Source organism: Panthera leo, chromosome D1 (assembly GCF_018350215.1).
Source record: "Panthera leo isolate Ple1 chromosome D1, P.leo_Ple1_pat1.1, whole genome shotgun sequence".
Classification (NCBI taxonomy): Eukaryota; Metazoa; Chordata; class Mammalia; order Carnivora; family Felidae; genus Panthera; species Panthera leo.
The window spans coordinates 62279878-62297710 of NC_056688.1; the positions used below are offsets into that span (position 1 = coordinate 62279878).

The window sequence follows — 17833 nt, forward strand, 5'->3', positions numbered from 1 at the left end:
GAAGCTGGAAGATGGCGGCGTAGGAGGACGCTGGGCTCACCGTGTGCTGCGGGTCACTTAGATACCACCCACACCTGCCTAAATAACCCAGAAAACCACCAGAAGACTAGCAGAACGGATTCTCTGGAGCCAAGAGTAGACAAGAGGTCCACAGAAAAGGGTAGGAAGGGTGGAGGGGCAGTGCACGCTACATGGACTGGCAGGAGGGACCTGGGGCGGAGGGGCAGCCCGCTGGCAAAGTGGAGCCCCCGAGTCTGGCTTGCAAAAATAGAGGGGCCGGACGGAGTGTGTTCTGACAGCAAGCAGGACTTAACACCTGGAAGGTTATAAGTCAACAGATCTGCTCAGAGAGCAGGAGGGCTGGAGGACAACGGGAGGGAGAGTTTTTGAGCCCCAGACCACAGAGCTCAGCTTGGCGGGGAACAAAGGCGCTTGCCAGCACCATCTCCCTTGCACATCCCCCAGCTGAAACCACAAAGGGAACCAGTTCCTGTCAGGGAAGTTGCTTGCACTGTGCAAACACCAAACGCTGTGCTTCTGCGGATCCATCCCTCCGGTGGGTCTGATTCCCTCCAGGTGCTGCAGGGCCCCACCTGAAGCAGATCTCTGAAAGAAAAGTGAGCTGAACCTACCCCTCCCACCCCTGTGCACCTTGCCAATCCACCCCAGCTAATACGCCAGATCCTCAGCACCACAAGCCTGGAAGTGTGCGAGTAGCCCAGATGGGCCACACCACCCCACAGTGAATCCCACCCCTAGGAGAGGGGAAGAGAAGATACACACTAGTCTGACTGAGGCCCCAGCGGTGGGCTGGGGGCAGACATCAGGTCTGACTGCGGCCCCGCCCACCAATGCAAGGTATTCAAGACAGCACAGGGGAAGTGCCCCGCAGTCCCGCACCACTCCAGGAACTATCCAAAATGACAAAACGGAAGAACTCCCCTCAAAAAGTTATTTCCTCCAGGAAATAACGACAGCTAACAAACTGATCAAAAACGATTTAAACAATGTAACAGAAAGTGAATTTAGAATAATAGTCATAAAATTAATCGCTAGGCTTGAAAACAGTATAAAGGACAGCAGAGAATCTATTACTACAGAGATCAAGGGACTAGGAACAGCCAGGAGGAGCTAAAAATGCTATTAATGAGCTGCAAAATAAAATGGAGATGACCACAGCTTGGATTGAAGAGGCAGAGGAGAGAATAGGTGAACTAGAAGATAAAATTATGGAAAAAGAAGAAGCTGAGAAAAAGAGAGATAAAAAAATCCAGGAGTATGAGGGGAAAATTAGAGAACTAAGTGATGCACTAAAGAGAAATAATCTACACATAATTGGTATTCCAGAGGAGGAAGAGAGAGCGAAAGGTGCTGAAGGTGTACTTGAAGAAATCATAGCTGAGAACTTCCCTGATCTGGGGAAGGAAAAAGGCATTGAACACCAAGAGGCACGGAGAACTCGTAACTTCACACGTAACTTGAATCGATCTTCTGTATGACATATCATAGTGAAACTGGCAAAATACAAGGATAAAGAGAAAATTCTGAAAGCAGCTAGGAATAAACGTGCTCTAACATATAAAGGGAGACCTATAAGTCTCGTGACCAATCTCTCTACTGAAACTTGGCAGTCCAGAAAGGAATGGCAGGAAATCTTCAATGTGATGAACAAAAAAAATATGCAGCCGAGAATCCTCTATCCACCAAATCTGTCATTTAGAATGGAAGGAGAAATAAAGGTCTTCCCAAACAAAAACTGAAGGAATTCGTCATCACTAAACCAGCCCTACAAGAGATCCTAAGGGGGATCCTGTGAGACAAAGTACCAGAGACATCGCTACAAGCATGAAACCTACGGACATCACAATGACTCTAAACCCATATTTTTCTATAATAGCACTGAATGTAAATGGACTAAACGTGCCAACCAAAAGACATAGGATACCAGAATGGATAAAAAAACAAGACCCATCTATTTGCTGTCTACAAGAGACTCATTTTAGACCTGAGGACACTTTCAGATTGAAAGTGAGTGGATGGAGAACTATTTACCATGCCACTGGAAGTCAAAAGAAAGTGGGAGTAGCCATACTTATATCAGACAAACTAGAATTTAAATTAAAGGCTGTAACAAGAGATAAAGTAGGGCATTATATAATACTTACAGGGTCTCTCCATCAAGAAGAACAATTATAAATGTCTATGTGCCGAATACGGGAGCCCCCAAATACATAAAACAATTCATCACAAACATAAGCAACCTTATTGACAAGAATGTGGTAATTGCAGGGGACTTTAATATCCCACTAAACCAAGGAAACATAAACTAATTAAAAGGAAATCCTCACAGAGGAATTTATAAAGTAACTTCCTATCACTGATTTCCATTCTCCAGATCTCTTCCCATAAAAAATATCTGATACCAGTTTCTTGTGATTCCTTCCAGAGCCAATTTATGCATGTCTCCTCATTTCTTTTGAAAGCTACATAGCATCACATTATATTGATGTACAGTAATTAAATGTAAATAGTTCTTTGTTGGTAATCATCTATATTATTTCTAATCTTTACAGTAAAAATTAAAAATATGAATACATTAATGTTCAAGAAGTTAGTGTCTTATCAAAAAAACACAGAAAAATAAAAATCTTTTGAGCACAGACATTTTAGCACAGTACAAGAAAGTATAGAAATAACTAAAGAGAAAGAAAATCATGATAATAACATGATTTTCTTCACCAGAACAATTCTTGGAACATATCAAGTGCTAAATAAATATCGGTTGGAAAAATGGACAGTTGGATGGACAACTGCTAGTCTATAAAATGGGAGTTCTTTCACCAGCTGGAAAGTCAAGTAGATATTGAAAGAAGTTCTAGAAGAATTTGTCTGTATCATAGATAATACGGATAGAGTGGGATACTAAGGACGTTTGAGATCTACAATCAAATGGAGTTACAAGTTAGGTTTAATTGAAGGATTCTCTCCATGGATGCCCTCCAGAAATATAGTTGGCTCCTAAAACGTTCCATGAAAAAAACAGTCACTGTTCAAGCTTGTTAATATTGGTAGTATCCTAAGGTGCAGATCAGGGCACTTGTCAGCCATGTTATAATCAGTTACCACAAGGCTTGGCTGCAAGTCGTTGGGTGATCCTGAAGGGTTTGATTCTCATCCCCTGATACTGAGTGGCAGAAAGTGGTGAGTGGTCAAGTCTCCCAAGTGACATACTGTTTAATCAGCATTATTTGGACCCATCCCCACCTCCACCCCCTGCAAGCTCCCTAATCACTCTAGTTATTATTCCCCCGTTTAATGAATGTGAGCTGGTAGAATAAACGTAGAAGCCAGTTTTCTAGCCCATCTTATTATCTTGGATCCTGGTATCTGCTTATCCCAGGCAAGGGATTGGTAATTTAATATAATTTAAGAACCCACAGCCCAAGGGTCAGTGTTCTTTTCCTAGAGTCTGACATCTGGCCCCACAAAGTATCTGCATACTACTCCAGAATAAATCAAAGAGCCACTTTAGAGTTAGGAACAGTCAAAGTGACAGTAACAAAGTTAAGGAACGGAATGGGGAGGAAGGTCATCAAATATTTATGGTGACTTGTTTTCCCATATGTGCAATTTCGCAGTGGTGAATATCTCATAAAAGAAGCAATATTCTAAAGTTGTTTTTTTAATGGCTCAGAAGGGCCTTAACCAAGATGTCATAGATTTATTGAAGGACAAGGTAAGCTAGCGTCTAGATGTGGAGGAAGGAGATGAACTCCAGTGTGCAGAAGAAAATACAATTTAGAAATCCAAATGTAGAAGAGACTGGTGATGAAATTCACTTGCATCTATAGGTCATAACAAAGTGAAATAGAGAAGTGAATTCCCTGAGTCTCATCCTGAGACTGAGAGCATCACTCAGATACCACACCATAGCTGGGCTGCTATTTGTCCTCATTAAATGGGAACAAGAAGAGAGGTTTACTGTGTATGGTACATGTATGGTACTATGATTTCCCTTCTTCTTCCCCTCATTGTGTACTTGATAATTTTCAAGGCAAAACCAAGTGAGTTCATTGAGCTAACAAGTGACTTTCCCTGATTAAAGTGACAATTGAGATTTATTATATTCGCAACTCTGTTTTATGGCAAAATCACTGGGTTTTAAGGGGTCTCTTCATGATTGTCAAAGCTCATGTACTCAGTGATCACTAAACTCACAGCATCTGGAAGATAAGGTTAATAAGAATTACAAAATTGTACTTCACCCCTAAGAGATTAGAATTGTCAAACAGTTATTCCACAGATGTGACCCTGGGAGAATCACATGCCAAATTTCCTCCTGGGACCCTGGAGTTACCTGATTACTTGAATGACAAATCAGAGACACTGACTTCCAACTATAGACTCTACTGCATACTAGTTTAAGCACTGCAAAGATAATTCACTAGCATTAGAATATCAAAACCTTATCTAATTTTTATACCATGCTTTATATCTTCAACAGGTCTGGGAGCAAGAGACCACTGGAAAGGCTGATACAAAGACAAATTGTATTTGCCTAGTGCCTGCTTCCCCTGAAGAATTAAATGAATGTTATTCATCATGACATAAACACATTGAATAAACTCATTCCTTATAAACTGAACCTTGGTGGTGTTCATGAGTATATTTGTCACCATCCACCAGTGTCATCTTCAATGTGTCAGTGAGGAGACTCTAAGTATTATGGATTTAAATGGCCTGGGTTTCTGATGGAATTGGATAGGACAAATAGAAGCCACTCCTTGGAATAAGTGGTTAGATTTGAACAAAAAGGACATAAAGCTTAGAAAGCATGAGAAGGAATGTCTTAACTCTGAATTCTGACTTGGCAAAATAGGGCTGTTTCTTTCACATCACAGTGATGTTGGATCCCATGGGAGGGATACTGGATCTCTGTGTATGAATCCAAAATGCAATATGTAACAGAGGACCTAAAAACCCACTACTGCTCCAATTTCTGTCATTGGATTACACAATTCTAAAATATTTGGCATGAACACTGTCTAGCCACCTTCCTTAATTTAAACCAGAGTAGGAATAACTCAGAAGGCCTTGGGGCCTCCTCCTCACTGCTATTCATTACAACTTTGACGCCATGACATTAGCATTATTTTTATATTCATTATTTCTGCAGGCTGTGTGATACATTTCCAATTATATTACCTTTATTCTGTTATTGTAAGTCAAAGTCAACACCTTTTAAAAGTTTAATGCTATTAGGCCACAGGTGAAACTGGGGGATAGAGTCTGTGGTGATGGTCAGAGTAGAGACTAATAATGGAAGGTAACAACCATAGATCCCATGGTTCAGAAATAGAGCCACTGGGGGATTACTATCTTTTTTTCAGGAAGAGGAACCTTCCAGACCCTAGGGATTAAGGGCTCTGTGGGAGATGGGCTGGGGTTTGGAAGTCTGTTGCAGCGCAAGTATAAACGTTCTTTTTGTAGGCATGACAAATGCAATGAAGCCAGAAAGGGAGATATTGCTGTAGGCTGATCCTAAAAAAACCATCGTCATGGCTAAGACAGGTGGTGCTGCTCAAGGCTGTGTTCTGGGATCCAGACACTGTAAATAAGGGATAGAAGTCTGAGAACTAGTTGCAAACAAGAAACCCCTGAAATAGGGTTAGGGCTGAGGAACAGAAGAGCATAAGGTAAGTATTGTTTAAATATTTTTGGTAGGAATAAAGTCTCTTACGTGGTTCTTCTTAATTTCAGTTTTTTTTTTTTAAGTATAGATCAAGCAGGGTATTTTTTAAGTGTATTTTGTTTTTGTTTTTGTTTCTGCTATCCAGAATTTTTAGAGTAAGTTTCTATAGAAATTGCAATAGAAAACTTGAGAAAGCTCTTGGAAATAAATACTTCCTTGATTTATCTTACCTGAGTTTCACTGAGCTGAGGGGCTTGGGGAAACCTTGCAAGCAGCAGTACCTCACTCCAGCTTACCACACCAACTAAATACCAGAGAAAAAGAAGAAAGTAAGAAGGAAGAATTCAATTTCCTTCTTTACTCTTCACAAACTTGCTACCTGATCCCCTAGAGAGAGTCACCAGCTTTCCTAGAGGCCTTATTACATATACAGCCTTATCAAAGAAAAGCAATTATTATTCCTTCTGGTTCATGTACCACAGGCCCAAAAGAGTATCCTTTCCAGAATTCAAATCCAAGTGTCATTCCATGTCTTAAACATATTTAAGGGAGGAGTGTGGGAGGAGGATGGACAAAATGGGTGAAGGAGAGTGGGAGATACAGGCTTCCAATTACGGAATAAATAAGACGCAGGAATAAAAGACACAACAAAAGGAATTTGGCTAATGATATTGTAGTAGGGGTGAAATGGGGGCAGATGGTAGCTACACTTGTGAATATAGAAGTTGTGCACTTAAAACTAATGTAACATTGTTTGTCAACTATACTCAAAAAACAAAAACTATTTAATGATCATTATTAACTTTACACTAAATTATCCCCATATTGCATTCATTTATCTGCTTAAAGCGAACTTCCTTCATGATAAATTTAAAGTGACACCAGATTCATTATTATCCAACCATCATGTTTTGTTTTTCTTTAAGTCACTTATATCTCTTAATATCTACCTGATATATATGTGAATATATACATATATGACACCTATACATATTATGTATACCCACACACACTTATTTTTTGCTTATTTGGATACTGTCTGTCTCATTCCCAGAATAATAATATTATAAAATCAGATTTTCTTCGATTTGTTTGCTACACTTAGCAGAATTGTTAGTATTTTTTAATGTCTGAATGAATCTATACTTTCAAGGCTAGCATGAAATCTCTTTCACAATTTCCCGCTGATCACCACTCCAAATTTATTGTATTCTTTTATGGGATATAGTATGACTTTTTAAATGTTTGATAATTTGTTTTCTCTGTGATTCCAAAAGAACAGAGAGAAGATGTCCCCCTCAAATGATACCAAGCTCCACCCCTCCTATTTCCTCCTGCTGGGAGTTCCAGGTCTTGAACAGATGCACATATGGATTGGGTTTCCTTTTTGTTCTGTGTATTTGCCCTTGTGGGGAACATCACTATCCTGTTTGTGATCAAGACTGAACGCAGCCTTCATCAGCCTATGTTTTACTTCTTGGCTATGTTAGCCTCCATTGATCTGGGCCTGTCCACATCCACTATCCCCAAAATGTTAGGCATATTCTGGTTTAATTTAAAGCAGATTAGCTTTGAGGGCTGTGTCACCCAGATGTTCTTTATTCATATATTCACTGCCATGGAGACTGTCGTATTGGTGGCCATGGCCTTTGATCGCCATGTTGCTGTCTGCAACCCTCTGCGATACAGCCTGATTCTCACTAACAGAACGATTGGTCTCATCCTTGTTGTTGTGTTTGGTGTCAATTTCATTTTGGTTATCCCTCTGGTGTTTCTCATCTTGAGACTTCCCTTTTGTGGACACCATGTAATCCCCCACACATACTGTGAGCACATGGGAATTGCTCGCCTAGCCTGTGCCAATATAAAGGTCAACATGATATTTGGATTAATTCTTATATCACTGGTGTTTGTTGACGTGGTTCTGATCGTCATCTCCTATGTGAGAATACTCCGAGCTGTCTTCTGCCTTCCTTCCCAGGATGCCAGACTCAAAGCACTTAATACATGTGGTTCCCATATCTGTGTTATCCTAGCCTTCTTTACTCCAGCTTTTTTCTCCTTCATGACTCACCGGTTTGGCAGGAACGTTCCCGTATACATCCATATTCTCCTTGCCAATATATATGTGGTTGTTCCACCTGCCCTCAATCCTGTCATCTACGGAGTGAGGACCAAGCAAATTCGAGAAAGGGTTTCAAGCATCTTTTTGAAAAGAGGCTGACATAAACTGTCTCAGATATTCATTTTAATCTAGGTAAAAGAGATTGTGTTTCTCAACTACAGAATCTTGCAACAGAAAAAAAAAAGACTCTAAACTTAGTATTATTTCATTAATAGTATCCCTAAATATCCCATCTAGAGCATATAATGGGATTAATGTCCAAACAATCACTGTGAAAATTTATGGAATACCTAAAGCTTTGGACAACTTAGTTACAAAATTTTATTACTTTCCTGTATAACCTCTACAGAGCAGGTCTTATGGACACGACTATGTGGAATAAAATGCTTCTTTTTATTTGCAAACAGTTAACTCTGTTGGCCACATTACCAAATGTCTATATCTATATCTATATCTATATCTATCTATATCTATATCTATATCTATCTATATCTATCTATATATATCTACATCAAGGACTATAGGCATTAAGTACTTGTGACAGATTCTTTCCTTACTTTCTTAATTGCTTATTTGTTTTTATCCATAGTTTTATTGATACTTTATTATATGCCAGAAACTTATAAGTCATAGAAGTATAAAAATAAAAATATAAATGGTGTTTCAAGGTCTCATAGGAAAAAGAATTAGGAGAAATTTTCCCCATGATTGACTCTGTGTGGAATCTTCCCAGACTCATCATATCTATGCAGATCTCCCATAAGTGTCTTACTGTTCAAAGTGAACTAGTCTGTCTGTAGATGCATGTATATGCAATACTGCAAAACTTATAGAAATATAAATACATTTATATTAATGTATTTATATTTCTATCAATCTCTATCAGTGAAGGGGGACTTCACAGAAGTATCAGTATGGTAAGGAATTTAAGATGCTCAGGAATAATACCTCTAAATGGGTGAATTCCTATACATCTCAATTATATTCTCAAAGGTCGAATCTAATGCCATAGATAGTAATTACTCTTAGATTCATGAACTTTAGATATTCATTCATTCATTATTAAGCACTTTGGCACTTTTTAATTTTCACTTATTCCTCATGGCTTATCAGATAAGCCTCAGTATCCTATGCTCATTTTATAGTTTTTGATCAATGATATGTATTTGGCCAATGTTTACTTCATGGTATCTTGCTGCTCACATCTTAGGTGCTTAACAATTTTTTTCTTTAAAAAATTCATCTTCCAAAGAAGACAGAGAGATGGCCAACAGGTGCATGAAAGGTGCTTAGCATTACTAATAATCACATAAATGCACATCAAAACTACAGTGAGATATCACTTCATACCTGTTAGAATGACTATTCTCAAAAGACAAGAAATAACAAATGTTAGTGAAGATGTGGAGGAAAGGGAACCTTTTTGCTCTGTTGGTAGGCATGTAAATTGGTGCAGCCATCATGGAAAACACTACGGTAGTTCCTTAAGAAATTAAAAATAAAAATTATTCATCATGATCAAGTGGGATTCATTCCTGGGCTGCAGGGCTGGTTCAACATTCACAAATCAGTCAATCAATGTGATACGTCACATTAATAAAAGAAAAGATAAGAACCATATGATCCTGTCAATCAATGCAGAAAAAGCATTTGACAAAATACAACATCCTTTCTTAATAAAAACCCTCAAGAAAGTCAGTATAGAAGGAATATACTTAAACATCATAAAAGCTATATGAAAAGCCCACAGAATATCATCCTCATTGGGGAAAAACTGAGAGCTCTCCTCCTGAGGTTAGGAACACGACAGGGATGTCCACTCTCACCACTGTTGTTTAACATAGTGGTAGAAGTCCTAGCCTCAGCAATCAGACAACAAAATAAAATAAAAGCCATAAAAATTGGCAAAGAAGAACCCAAACTTTCACTTTTTGCAGACGACATGATACTCTACCTGGAAAACCCGAAAGAGTCCACCAAAAGACTCCTAGAACTGTTAAATGAATTCAGCAAAGTTGCAGGGTACAAAATCAATGTACAGAAATCAGTTGCATTTTTATACAACAATAATGAAGCAACAGAAAGAGAAATCAAGAAACTGGTCCAATTTATAACTGCACCAAGAACCACAAAATACCTAGGAATAAATCTAACCAAAGACGTAAAAGACCTGTATGCTGAAAACTATAGAAAGCTTATGAGGGAAATTGAAGAAGACACAAATAAATGGAAAAACATTCCATGTTCATGGATTGGAAGAATAAATATTGTTAAAATGTCAATACTACCCCCCAAAGCAATTTACACATTCAATGCAATCTCAGTTAAAATTGCACTGGCATTCTTCTCAAAGCTAGAACAAACAATCATAAAATTTGTATGGAACCACTAAAGACCCCAAATAGCCAAAGTAATATTGAAGAAGAAAACCAAAGTGGGAGGCATCACAACCCTAGACTTTAGCCTCGACTACAAAGCTATAATCATCAAAACAGTATGGTATTGGCACAAAAACAGACACATAGACCAATGGAATAGAATAGAGACTCCAGAATTAGACCCACAAATGTTTGGCTAACTAATCTTTGACAAAGCAGGAAAGAATATCCAATGGAAAAAAGATAGTCTCTTTAACAAATGGTGCTGGGAGAACTGGACAGCAACATGCAGAAGAATGAAACTAGACCACTTTCTTACACCATTCACAAAGATAAACTTAAACTGGATGAGAGACCTAAATTTGATACAGGAAACCATCAAAACCCTAGAGGAGAAAGCAGGCAACAACCTCTTTGTGTCAGTTATATCGCAATAAAAATATTAGAAGATATTAACAAAAAATTTTCAAATACAACATACACATAGTAAAATTAAAGAATCTTACACATACAACTTGATAGACTTTTTATGAACATATAAAATATATAGGGTCCTGAACTTTGGAATACCATTCTTTAAAGTGTCTAAGTCCCTTTCCAGTGGCTGGGACTAGTTACTCTTTCCCAAGCTCAAAGTATCCCTCTCAGGCTCCTTCCCTGTTTCTCCACTTTAGCACACTCCTTTTTGGGACACCCCTAACCCAATAATCTGCATTCATTGAACTCTGCATTCATTCATTTGAACAGATGTCCAGAGAGTTCCAGGGGAAATGCCTATAGAGTTTCCCAAGGCTTTTTGAATAGTCTCAACTCTAGGGTGGTATCCTGGAGAGCAGATCGCTCCACTGGGTGGTGCAATATTTATTTCACGGGATTGCTAAAGGCTGATCTACCAGAATGGTACTGGCATGCTGATTTAGAGTGATTCAAATTTTGTATGTGGTCAGAGTCCCTACAAAAATGTTTTCTGAGTGCCTACACACCTTGTAGGTAGCCCAGAACATATGTCACCACTGCTTAGAAGAAAATATGTAGCACTACTAACAACCCAGAATACTTCATGCCCTTTATCAGTCGATTACTTCCAGAGTTCATCATTTTTTGTATCTATGACTATAGATTGTATAGTTTATGATTTTAATAGTAATTAAATCATATAGGTCTTTTGTGATGGCTTATTTCACTAAAAATTATGTCTATGAGATTAATTCATGTGATTGCATTTAACTGTAGCTTGTTACTTTTTATTGTTGTATAGTATTCCATTTTATAAATGTACCAAATTTACTTAATAATTCTGGATGGACGTTTGAGTTTTATCTCATTTTTTACTATTTTGAATATGGTTCTTATTAATATTTCTCTACATGTTGTTTGACAGACATTTGCAATCAGTAATAATTCCTGTGTATGATTGCTAAGTGATTGGGAGGGTATGTTTTTATCTTTATTAGAAAGCTCCAACAGTTTTTCATATATATATATATATATATATATATATATATATATATATATATGATTTTACACTTTCACCTGTTACATATAAGCCAATTGCTGTACATCCTTATCAGCACTCTTGGTTTTGTATATGTGTTTATGCGGGGGTAGGTATGTATGTTTATTTGCTTCCATTATTTGTTCGCATCATGTAATGCTATTGGATGTGGTTTTAATATACATTTCCTTACCACTAATAATGTTGTAAAAACTATAGCTATTGGCTACTTGGATGTCCTCTTTAGTGGAACAACATTTTATTTAAAGTCTGTGTCCATTTCTTTAGAAATGTGTTATATTTTTCTTAGGAAGCTGTAAAAGTCTGTGTATGAATCCTTTCTTAGATATATCCCCTGAAAATATCTGCTTCCACTATGTGAATTGAATTTCTACTCTTCCTATGGAAATTTTGAGGAATACAAGTTTTCATGCTCAATGAAGTTGAATTCATTAATATTTTCAGTTAAAGTTTTTGTTCTTTGTGTCCTGTTGAAGAAATCTTTGTTGAACTCAATAACATGATGATATTCTTTCAAGTTAGTGTCAATATCATTTTTAAAATTTTTTAAAAATTCTAGTTAATATACAGTGTAACATTATTTTCAGGTGTACAATATAGTGATTCGACACTTCCATACAATACCTGATGCTTATCATGACAAGTGTACTCCTTAATCCCCAACACCTATTTAACCCCTCTCCCTGCTCACCTCTCTTCTGGTAACAATCAATTTGTTCTCTGTAATCGAGAGCCTATTTCTTGGTTTTCCTCTCTCTCCCTCTTTCGACCTTTGCTCATTTGTATGTTTCTTAAATTTCACATATGGGTGACATCATATTATATTTGTCTTTTGATGACTAATTTATTTTGCTTAGTATTGTACTTTCTAGTTCTATCCATGTTGTTGCAGATGGCAAGATTTCATTCTTTTTTATGGCTAATATTCCATTGTATAGATATACCACAACTTCTTTATTTTTACATTTATGTCTATGATCTATCTAAAATTGATTTTTGTGTTTGACGTGAAATAAGGATTAAATTTTCTATATGAATATCCCAGTTGACCCAGAACAATTTATTGAAATGTCCTTCTTTTCCATATTGTACTTCATGACACTTTTGTTGTAAATCAGATATTAGCATATAGATAGGTCTTTTTCTTGGCTCACTCATCTACTTTTCTATCCATGTGCCAATAATTTACTGTCCAAATTACCGTAATTCCATAATAACAAATATTAGTATCTGGTAGGATCTATACATCATATCCAGGAGTTTGGATAAAAGTAAATGAAGATTCCAGATCCTAGGCCACATCAAAGATAAGTAGGTCCATCAAAGCAGCAACACAAAGTGATAAGTGGGAAAAAGTTGGCAATCATTCCAGATTTTTATTGACATGGGTTATCATATTTACTGAAGGTGACTGGAGGGGAATGAAAAAAAAAAAGAGACTAGGAAAAGAGGAAGAACAGACAGAAGTTTAAATTCCTTACTGCCCCAACTGGGGTCTAATTCTAATTCTTTTAGTAGTCCTGCAAGGCAGAGAGTTGGTCCCCAATTCTGTTCCACAGTTTCAGCATTTGAAGGAACTTCATCTGCTCCTGCTCTAAGGTCCAAACACTGCTTGAAATTTATCTGATATAGCATGTTAGAGGCTTGATTCACCACTTCATCATTTTACCAAAACCAGTTGCCTTCATCTGTTTGCATTTAGCTGTATCCAATTTTTATGGAACTGTGCAGGAGGCCAACCCCATCCCTAAGTTACCAGACTGCAGGGAATCAGTCAAATGATCCCTGCTCTCCTACCCATAATATATTTGAGATTTCTCAAGCTTCCCTTGGAACTTACTTTAGATTTCATAATGCAGCCAAATTTTCCTTTATAATAATCTGTACCACATATTTTTTATACTACCATTCAACACTTCATCCACCTATCCATCCATTTAAATGCCAGTGTTAAATATGTCAAGAAGTGTCCAGGAACTGAGCATTTAATTGCTGTACCCTTGTGGAGTGCATTTTATAGAGCGGATTCTGTGCTAGGTCCTGAAATTCTTGTACCAGTGACTCTTAAATATCCACTTAATGATATAAAATTAACCTCTTTGACCCTGAATTATTTTTTATTCTATAATTTTTATTAGCAAAGGCTAGACATAACTTAGAATACTGAATACTGAGAAAATTTTAACAGTATGTCATATGTCAATAACATGTAATTATAAATAGTTGTGGGAGGACAAAGAAACATGCTTAAATAGCTATAAATAAAATAAAACTAGCATGAAAGCTGGTCTCTGGGAGGAGGAACAAGAGAAACAAAAGTCTTTGAGGTGAGTATTTACACAATTTGGTGAGTATTTGTAAAAATAATTCTTCCATATGCAAACTCCTCATCATCATATACACACAGACCTTACACATCCCACGAAAATTAACTCAAAATGGATCACAGACTTAAATGTAAAACACAAAACTATAAAACTCCTAGATGATAATATAGGAGAAAGCTAGCTGACCATGGGTTTGGTGATGACTTTTTAGAATCAACATCAAATGGAGAATCAATAAGGCTGGAGTTTGTTAAAATTAAAAACTTTTGTTTTGCAAAAGACAATGTGAAGAGAATGAGAAGGCAAACAACAGACTGGGACAAATATTTGCAAAAGATACATCTGATAAAGGACTGTTATCTGAAATATACAAAAACTCTTAACACTCAACAATAAGAAAATAAACAACCCAATCAAAAACTGGGAAAAAGACCTGAACAGGCACTTGACCAAAAAAGACATGAGGATGGCAAATAAGCCTATGTAGTATATTCCACCTCACATGTCATCAGGGAAATACAAATTAAAAGGACAATGAAATACCTGTCAGAATGTCAAAATCCAGAATATGAACAAAACCAAATACTGGCAAGGATGTGGAGCAACAAGAACTCTCATACACTGTTGGTAGGAATATAAAATGATACACTCCGTTTGGAAGAATTTGGAAGTTTCTTACAAAACTAAACAGATTCACCATGTGATCCAGAAATTTCACTTCTTAATATTTATCCAAAGAGTTAAAAACTTATGTCCACATAAAAACTTGCATACGGATGTTTATAGCAGCTTTACTCATAATTGCCAAAACTTGGAAGCAACCAGGATATCCTTCAATGGATGAATGGATAAATAAACTGTGGCACATCTAGACAATGGAATATTATTCAGTGATAAAAGAAATGAGTTGTTAGGCCATTAAAAGACATGGAAGAAAATTAAATGCATATTACTAAGTGAGAGAAGCCAATCTGAAAAGCCTACATACTATGATTCCAAATGTATAACATCCTAGAAAAGGCAAAACTATGGAGACAGCAAAAAGATCAGTGATTGTCATGAGCTGGGGGTGGGGAAGAGGGGAATAGCACATGAACACAGAAGATTTTTAGGACATGAAACTATTCTGTATGATTTTGCAATGATAGGTGCATGCCATTATACATATGTCCAAACCCATAAAGAGTACAGCACTGTGAGTGAACCCTAATGTAAACTATGGACTCTAGGTGATAATGATGAGTCAGTGCAGGTTCATCAATGATAACAAATGAGTGATGTTGACAATGCGGGAGGCTAAGCATGTGTGTAGGCAGAGGGTATAAGAAAAATATTCATACCTTCTACTCAATTTATCCATGAATCTAAAACTTCTCTAAAAATAAATTCTATTGAAAATATGGTACTCGTATTATCATTTTAAAAATTTACAAGATATAATACACACTTAAAAATATTAATATTGGCTTCTCTTTCTTCTAATTGAGTAGGAAAAGTTCTATTTTTACTTCTTCAGGTTTTTAAAAAAAAAATTTTTAGATAGTACTACACAAAGGTAACCACCAACCAAATAAGCACGTAAAAGTCCAGTTCCCAGGCACAACTAGTAAGCATATAAAGATTATATTAATGACCTAGACTAGGGCATTGTAGCAGAGCTCTCCAAATACCTACCAGAGTACATATTCACACAGTAAATGTAAACCCTCTATGCATGTTCAGTGAATAAATTTATATTTAAATATTTTTAGCTTATAATATTCAACATTCATTATTAGAATATTTTATGAATTATATCCAATAGTCTAGAAATATTTATAATGGCTATATTTACTTAAATGGAATTAGTAACAATTTGTTTTAGTTAGTGCTCACTAATTTTGCACCATTTTGTGTTCCTATTTTTAGTTTATTTCTTGCTTAACTGAAATGTTTGACTAGTTGTCTCAGGTACACAAGTAGTATAATGTATGAGGTATAAATCAAAAGTTTTTATTTCCTTTATGTGATTGTGTTAAAAAATTAAGATCATGTAGATTCATCAGGTTGTTTTCAGTTCAGAGCTATTAAAATAAAGCTGCTATGAATATCCATGTACAAGTCTTTGTATGAACAAGTGAGGGATAAATACCTAGGAGTATACTTGTTGGTTCATAGGATAAGTGTATGTTAAATGTTATTTTTAAAACTATAAAACTGTTTCCAAAGTCTTTCTTCCATTTTGTACCCACCTAGATAGAAGTGTATGAGAGTTCCAGTTATAGCACATTGGGTATGGACAGTCTTTTGAATTTCAGCAGTTTTATTATAATGGTATCCCATGTGGTTTCAATTTGTATTTCCCTAATGACCAGTAAGGTTAGCATATTTCACGTGCTTACCGACCATTCACATATTTTTGTGTGTGTGAAATATCCATTATAATTTTACCTTCCTTTTTTTTTAATTGGGTTTTTACCTTTTTATTATTGACTGTAAAAGTTCTTCATATAGTCTACATACAAACCATTGTCTATGTGTTGCAAGTATTTTCTCTCCATCTGGACTTGCATTTTGCATTTTCTCAGTAGTGTATTTTGTCTTTTTTTTAAGTTTTTATTTAAATTCCAGTTAGTTAACATACAGTGTAATATTAGTGTCAGGTATATAATATAGTGATTCAACTCTTCCATACAACACCCAGTGCTCATCACAATAAGTATACTCCTTTTGAAAACAAATATACATATTTCTTATTTTTATGGAGTCCTTACAGTCATAGTAAGGACTTTGTAGGTCAGGTGATCAGTGGGTCTCCAAAACCATTATTGTGGTTCTTTCTCTAGTTCCAGAATGCATAATGTGAATAGATATACTTAGCAACTGGCAGAATCTCTCTTGCTCTATGAAGGTCAGTCTTTGTTCTAGGCAAGGCTTTAACTGATTGGGTAAGGCCAACATATATGCAACTAGTAAGATTTAAAAAATTCTCATTAAACTTGTGAGTTGACTTAGGTGAAGCAAAAGTGTTTTTCCATATTTTTAATCATTCACAACAAAGATGAAGTTCATTCTGTACAACCTAGGAAAGGTCCTAGGAGTTGTGCCTCATTATTTTTTATCTTTCTACATTTACCTGTTCTGTTTCTTTTTCCTGCTATATTTTACCTTGACCTTAGTTAAAGCCTAAAATGAGTATACCCTGTGAAGTCCCATGAGTCCTTTCAAATATTTGACTCTATGTAGTTGTTGCAGTTGCTATTTCAAAACTTATAAAAATGGAGTATTACAATGATGTCTATGGTGTTTTGTTGATTATTTTCTTCCCTGCGGTTACATGATTAAGGAAGCCAACTGTATCATGGGAGAAATAAAATCAGTATTTAATTTCTTTGATTGTTGCTCCAGGAGCCCATACCCTATAGCATGTTTAGTCAGTCCCATTACAACCATGACTGTGCTTGGCAGCTCAACATTCCTCCACCATAACCAGTGAATTCTGTAAAGAGACTAAACAATATTACGTGAAAAAAAAAATAGTACTTGAGTTGTGCTAAGACTTTATCCCCAAATCCTGATGTTAATGAGTTACAGAAATAAGTGACCCCTATTTATTTAACAATAATGTTTATAGTTAGTCTAGGAACAACTATCTGCTATGTAAACCCATCTTTAATTTGATACTGCACATAAATGAGGAAACATTATGTTTAACATCATATTCTGTAAAGCATTTGCTCTATAGAAGCTTAACAACTTAAAAGAGCTTCCCTCTTTTAAGGAAAACATTTTGAAGACTCTTTCCAAGACAAGAGT

General features: G+C 36.4%; 1 pseudogene; it reads left to right on the forward strand.

The window, feature by feature from the left end:
• The first annotated feature begins 6981 nt into the window (after positions 1-6981).
• On the forward strand, positions 6982-7916 carry LOC122200152 (annotated as a pseudogene).
• Positions 7917-17833: the final 9917 nt, after the last annotated feature.